Below are 7,395 nucleotides of genomic sequence, written 5' to 3' on the forward strand. Positions count from 1 at the left end.
GGAGCACTGTAACCCACAGCAGCACTGGGGCTGCTCCACGAGCTGGCAGGTGCCCCTCAGGGGCCTCTCCCCACCTCTATCTGGCCAGGGATCTGACCACAGTGTCCACGCAGCTCGGGAGGCCTCGGCTCTTGGCATGCTTGCTGTGGCCACTGTTTATGCATGCCATAGCTCCACGTAGTCTCTCTGGCAGCCAGGGCACTTGTAGGGCTTGCTTTCCTCCGGCATTTTGCCAGTGGGTAGGGAGTGGATGCCAGGTGGCAGACTTGAGGATCAGAGGCCATGCCAGCCCTAGCCCCCCCCCCCCCCACTGGTCCACGGGATGAGCTAATAACCCCAGTACCTGGCCAACTGAGCTGAGCGCCCGCAGCCACTTTAGGGCAATGAATCCCACCCTGGATCCTTAGGGGAGGGTCCCTTGGGAGACCCCCACCCCCTAGTCTGTGGTCACAGTTCCTCTGATGCTCTGCAGCAGAGACTAGGAGAGGATTCTGGGCCTGAGCTGACTCCTAGGGACAGGTTGGGACCCTGCCGGGTCCTAGTGGAAGGGCCTTAGCCCCCAGAGCTGGGGCTGGCATCAGGGCTGGTTAGGCAGAGTTTGAATCCAGGAGTGGGGTTCCTTGGCCAGCTGGCAGGCTTCAATGAGGAGCCTTCCCCTGAGGCTCTTGGCAGTGACCCCCGGCTCTGAGTGACCCGCTTGGTGGGCCTAGCTCCAGGAGGCCTTCAGCACAAGGATGGACGGCCCAGGGGGCAGCCAGGACAGTGCTGGGACAGCAGGGGAAGACAGGACTTCAAGCCAATGCAGGGTGGCCCTCCCACAGGCCAGCTGGACGCCATTGTGAAGAGTTAGGCTGGGAGGCTCCCAGGCGGAAACATCAGGTGACTTTGGAGGTGGCAGGAAGGGAGCCCCTATTCACCCTCGTACCCCTGCTGGAATCCCACAACACCTCCCTTGAAGGGGACTCATGCCCCAGGCTGTCAGAGGGAGGCGGTGACACTGGGGGCTGGGACTGCTGGGGGCTCGTCTCTGAGCAGGTGGGGTCCCACCACAACACTCTGGCCCTTGATGGATGCAGGAGGGCAATCCGTGTGGGGGTGTCCAGGCCACGCGCTCACGCCGTGGCTCCCACAGCTCTGGGCATTGATGGCAGCTGGCACTGGCTATGGGCTGTGGACTCCCGGCTACACGGGGGATATGGTAGTGTTCAGTGGAGCTATTTTGCAGCCGAAATGGGGTTCATGCTTGCGGCAGTCACATTGTGGCATGTCCCTTGCCTGGCTATGGGCTCCCTGGGGTTGGATTGGGGGTGGAGAGGGCAGGATGAGGTAGTCGCCCGTGTGCCCATGACCTATACCCTGCTGGTCCAGCGCCCACACCAAGGAGTTGCTTAGCCAGGGGCTAGGGGTGCAGGAGCATGGGCAGGCGGCCCCAGCCCAGGCAGGCCCTGGCCACCACCTCCGCCAGCAGGAAAAGGAACCTGAGCCACGTGTGCCCTGACCACCCGGCTGCTGGCAGCGGGGACAGGGCCTGTGCCTAGATGTGGGGGTGGCCCTGAGGACAGGGCCTGTGCCCAGATGTGGGGGTGGCACCGAGGCCAGGCCCTGCTCCCGCAGGCTTTGGAGGGGCAGGTGGCTGGGGCTTGTGTCCTGTCCTGGTCCTTTCCCCTGAGTCAGCTCCTCAGCCCACAGGAGACACGTGCCGCCGGGAGATGTGGTCCAACCTCCCCACCCCCACAGCCCGCCCACCCGCAGTGGGCCAGGACGGCGGCCTGCCGGAGGTGAGGGTGGTGGGTGGGCTGTGTGGGGGCTGCCACCTCCCGCCTCTTCCTCCCTCCCCCTGGACTGGAGCAGCTTTGATCCAATTTTCAGTTGTGGGAAATATGAAATGAATGGTGTTGAATCCTGGCCGGATGAAAGGCTGGTTCCCTCCCTGAGTTCGGGCCAGATGGCAGCTCTGGCGGCCTCCGAGGCACACGCCTGGCCTTTGTGGGCCGTTTAACACTGTGAATGGGGCCAAAGTGTGGGAAACTCACTAGGCTCCCGGCTCACACCATCCACGGTGGGCTACGGAGGGGGCTGGAGGAGGGAGGGCTGGAGGCTGCTCCAGGCTGGCAGGCTCTGCTACACAGAAGCGCTGTGAAGTGTTGGGGGGCTGGGATCCTCCACCTTGGCTGCCCCTAGCAGCTCAGTGTGGGATGGGGGTGCTCTTGCCCCAGCCGGGCTTTGAGGAGGGAGGGAGTTTGTCCTGCCTGCACTTCTCTGAGCCCCCAACCCTAGAGGGCTCAGTAAGTCTGAGGGGCTTGATAGTTGGGGTGGGGTTGGCGCATCTAGAGTTGGTAATACTCCTCCCGCCTCCACATACACAGCCATTGAGGCAGGGCACTTTGCTGTCTCAATTCACGATGCTGTGCCACCATCACCACTGTCCATCTCTGGAAAATGTCCTTCTCTCCAAGCTGAACCTCTGTCCCCACGAAACATCGACTCTCTATTCTCCTCTGCAGCTCAGCAGCTGTTGAGGCAGGGGGCCTTCCGGCAAAACCTACAAGCTGGGCATGATTAAGCTAGAATGCACGCGTCTAGAACCATGACCCATTTCTAAATAACCCACACGCCCAGCACCACTCCCTCCAGGGCTGACAGCAAAGTGAAGAGCTCCTCGGAGGGGAGGGGCCCGTGGGGGTGAGGGGTGGTGGGAAGCTCCAGGGGCATTTGCTCCCAGCTCCAAAGCAGGACGTGGTGCTGGGAAGGTCAGACGGTGCCGACACTAGAAAACGGCTTGGCAGTTCCCCCCAAAATGAAGCACAGAACAACCATAGGACCCAGCAGCTCCACTTCTAGGTCCATGCACAAGAGAATGGAATGCAGGACCTGGGGTGGGGGTGGCGGTTATTTGGGTCCTGTCTTCAGAGCAGTGCGGTTCCCAAACCCAAGAGGCGGCCGCCGCCCCAGTGTCTGTGAACAAACAAATGTGCTCCTTCCACATAGTAGACCGTTCTTCAGCCTCAGAAGAGAAGGAGGTTGTGACGCAGGCCACAGCAGACCTGCACCTTGAGGGCACTGCTCAGTGACATAAAGCAGTCACAATAGGGCCCATCCCAGGTGATGGCATTGTAGGAGGCCCCTAGAGTCGTCAGATTCACAGACAGAAAGTGGAATGGTGGGTGCCAGGGGCTGGGGAGGGACTAGGCAGTAAGCGTTCCTGGGGACAGAGCCCTTGCTTGGGGTCCTCTGGGTGGAAGCTCTACTCGAGATCTGCAAAACGCCCCGCTGCCTGGGAAGTCAGTTCAGGGAGATGGCCCTGTTACGGATTTCAGAGACAGCGGCCTCCCCCACATCCAGGACCCCTGCCTGAATGGTGGCCGGCACTGCCTGCCATTGCCCTGGGCCCATCCACGCATGGGGCTCTGCCCTGGAGCCAGGCCACCCCCCGCATCAGCAGCCAGTCCACCTGCTGCAAGGAGGCACCCAGCTTATTTCCCCAGGTGTGAACAGATGCAGCCGGACCAGGTGTGGCTCAGAGTCTCCACCCTCAGCCAGGGAAGACACCTGTTCACCGGAGGCGGAGTGGCTGGGAGAGGGTTGAGATCTCTCCTTGGGGCTCCAGGCAGGAGCTGCAGTGGCGGAGGGAGGAAGAGTCCCCAGGCGCCGAGCATCTGTGAAGCACCAGGCAGGTATGGAACATGGAAATCCGACTTCCTACAACAGCCCTCCCTGCAAAGCTCGTGGCCTTTGTGCTCACTCTCCAGCTGGGGGGCTGGGGGCAAGAGGGTCACAGAGGTTAAGTGACGTGCCCAAGGTCACATGTACTCTGGCTCAGCTAACAGGAGGAGTCAACACTCGAGTATTATGCACTTCGTGTGTACTTGCCAGTTTAGACTTGACTACGAAGCCAGGAGGTAGGCACTGTTTATTTTCTGTTTACACTGAGTCTGCAGCGCAGAGAGGTGCTCACACCACACAGCTGGTGAGGGTCTGACGTGAGACGGGGACGTGCAGTGGTGCGCCCCGTCTTCTTCCTGAGGAGCTGAGGGAGGTGGGGTGGTGGGAAGGGAGGGGTGTGCGGAGCTGGAGGAGGGAGCCTGGAGCGCTCAAGTGCGGGGAGCCCTCTGGCGGGGGAGGGGGGCACTGATGAGGGACGGTGTGGCCTCCCCCGCTCCCTGCAGCCCTCCACCCTCTGGCGAGGGCAGAGCAGCGCATCGATCAGTGCTGGGAGCTGGAGCTCCAGATGGTGGGTGGCCTGCACGGACGCGCGGACAAAGGGAGGCTGCAGCGTGAAGGCGGCCAGCGAGGCACGCGCGATGCCCTTTGTCGCCAGGGAAGGCCGCCAGGAGCGCGGAGTGTGGGAACCGCCGGCTGCAGGGCTCCTCTTGGCCCTCGTCTTTAGGGGTGCTCTGTGGGGGTAGCGCACCACCACGAGGCCAAGAGGAAATCCTCGGCCCTTTGCACGCCCTGGCCCCTCTGCTAGGCCGGTGGTGGCCTCCCTGTGGCCTCAGTTCCTTGCACCCCTCCCCTCCTAAATGAAGAACTGGACCAAAGACCTGGGTCCAGAAATGGGGCTAGTTCCAGCTCCTCCCCACAGCCAGCCGCCCTCGGTGGGCAGCTTCTCTTTCCTTGGTCAGCAGATGCTTGAGCACACATGCTGAGTGGGGACTGAGGCTCCTGCACTGGGGGTGGGGGACACTCTTACCTTTGGGAGATGCCTTGGGGGTGTAGACTGGGCCCCGGCATGGACCTGCGGTGAAGCCAGGCACAACAGCCTAGCTGGAGCCTGTCTGACACTGGTGGCAGAGTCGGCCAGCCACACGCCCCCCAGCAGAGCCAACACAGTTTTGGGGGCATAGATTTGGTTAATTTTTCATGTCTGTGTTTTCATGAATGAGCATTTGTTACTTGTGCAGTTTTTGAAAGGGCTTCCCCACACACAGACACACGCACACACACAGACGCGCGCACACACACACACACGCCCACATACACACATACACGCCCACATACATACGTGCCTCCACACGCATAGGTTCCTATGGGAGGAAGTCATTGCATCTTCAGAAGGGCGAGAAAGAATCCCTGAGGTGGGGACGAAGGGGAAGGCGGGTGACCAAGAGGGGCTTCCAGAGGGAACGGTGACTGAGGAGGGTGTTGGCGAGTTCTGGCTGAGGAGTTCTGGGTGAGGAGTTCTGGGAAGCACCTTCCAGGCAGAGGGCACTACAGGGACACCAGCTTGGGGCAAGAGAGACCAGGTGAGCAGGACTGACATCTCCAAGTCTGGAAGGAGGCTCCTGTTGTTTTGTTTGTTTGTTTGTTTTTGAGACGGAGTCTCACTCTTGTTGCCCAGGCTGGCGTACAACGGTGTGATCTGGGCTCACCTCCTTGGTGAGCTCCTCCTGCAAGCTCCGCCTCCTGGGTTCAAGCAATTCTCCTGCCTCAGCTTCCTGAGTAGCTGGGATTACAGGCATGTGCCACCACACCTGGCTAGTTTTTGTACTTTTAGTAGAGACAGGGTTTCATCATGTTGGCCAGGCTGGTCTTGAACTCCTGACCTCAGGTGATCCACCCGCCTCAGCCTCCCAAAGTGCTGGGATTACATGCGTGAGCCACCGTGCTCGGCCCAGGAGGCTCCTGTGTATACACCTGTGTGAGTGCACCTGTGCATATGTGTTTGTGTGTGCGCCTGTATGCGTGTACTTGTGTGTGTGCACTTGTGTACGTGTGTGTGCACTTGAGTACGTGTGTGCCTGTGTCTGTGTCCCTGTGTGTGCGTGCCCATGTGTCTGTACGAGTGTGTGCGTGTGCCTGTGTGTCCCAGTGTGTGTGTGTGTGTGCGCCCATGTGTCTGTGTACCAGTGTGTGCACTTGTGTACATGTGTGTGCCCATGTGTCTGTGTGTACCAGTGTGTGCGTGCATGCATGCGTGCCCATGTGTGTCTATGTATGCATCTGCGTGCATGTGCCCAGGAATGCTCACGCCTGCTCAGACGTCCTCAGCTGGGCCACCCGTCCCCACCCTGCTCCGCTGCCCTGACTCCCAGAGTGCCCGCATTGGCCGAGCACTGCTCTGTGCCACGTGAGCCCTGGGCCCTGGGGTGACTGTGGGGAAAAACCCTGACAGGAGTGCCTCTGCCCCTCCCTGCCCAGTAGGAACGGTGCTCAACCAGGCCCCTGGCGGCCCTCCGAGGTAGGTAAGTGCATCCCTATCTGCAGGTGAGGGACAGAGGTGCTGAGGGGCAAAATAACTTGCCCAGGTCTCACGGTCATGCCCCCCACCACCATGCCTGGGGGCAGGCCTTGGCGAGGGGCATGCTGCCAGTCAGCAGCAGAGCCAAGACAGGACAGAGCTCAGGGTGCAGCCCTCAGTGCTTAGGACCAGCTGCTCCTCCCCTTGATGCTGGCTTCCCACAGGAGGTGCTGCTGTGTGCTGCTCAGACCCAGAAGGGGGGTCAGGGCATGCAGAATCCAGGCGGGAAGCCGAGGCCGGAGGAAAGGTAGTCGGGGGCCAGAGCTTTCTCCTGGGGTGGAGGTCAGGCTGCAGACACTGCTAGCCCTGTCCCACCACAGCCCGGCTTCTCAGTTGGGTCTCCCACCGGCTGTGACACCCCTGGGTGGTGCCAACAGGTGTTACGAGGCAGACTCTGTAACCCGCTTGGGATGCTCAAGCCCCAGGGTAGAATTCAGGCCCAAGGGATGATTGGGGAAGGGGGGTCTGACGTCCTTGAGAGCTGCTGGGCCCGTCTCTGCACCCCTGACGTGGAGTGACCTCGGTCAGAGGGTGGGCTGAGAACTCTCTCATCGTCCACGGTGGAGGCTGGATAGGCCTCCCTGTTCACACTGTGCTAAAGTAAATAGCAGTTCCTGAGCCCCTCCTGCATGCAGAGTCCCCTCTGTATGCAGAGCCCCTCCCGTGTGCAGAGCCCTTCCTGTGTGCAGAGTCCCCTCTGTATGCAGAGCCCCTCCCGTGTGCAGAGCCCTTCCTGTGTGCAGAGTCCCCTCTGTGTGCAAAGCCCTTCCTGTGTGCAGAGTCCCTCCTGGGTGCAGTCTCTCCTGTGTGCGGAGTCCCCTCTGTGTGCAGAGTCCCCTCTGTGTGCAAAGCCCCTCCTGTGTGCAGAGCCCTTCCTGTGTGCAGAGTCCCCTCTGTGTGCAGAGCCCCTCCTGTGTGCAGAGCCCTTCCTGTGTGCAGAGTCCCCTCTGTGTGCAAAGCCCTTCCTGTGTGCAGTCTCGCCTGTGTGCCAAGTCCCCTCTGTGTGCAGTCTCGCCTGTGTGCCAAGTCCCCTCTGTGTGCAGAGCCCTTCCTGTGTGCAGGCCCTCCTGTGTGCTGAGCCCCCCAGTATGTGGAGCCTCCCCTGGGCTGGAAGTACTCCCATTTGCTGAGGTCAGGACATCAGATCCCCCCGTCCC

Source organism: Hylobates moloch, unplaced genomic scaffold (genome assembly GCF_009828535.3).
Source record: "Hylobates moloch isolate HMO894 unplaced genomic scaffold, HMol_V3 SCAFFOLD_9, whole genome shotgun sequence".
In the NCBI taxonomy this organism is placed as follows: domain Eukaryota; kingdom Metazoa; phylum Chordata; class Mammalia; order Primates; family Hylobatidae; genus Hylobates; species Hylobates moloch.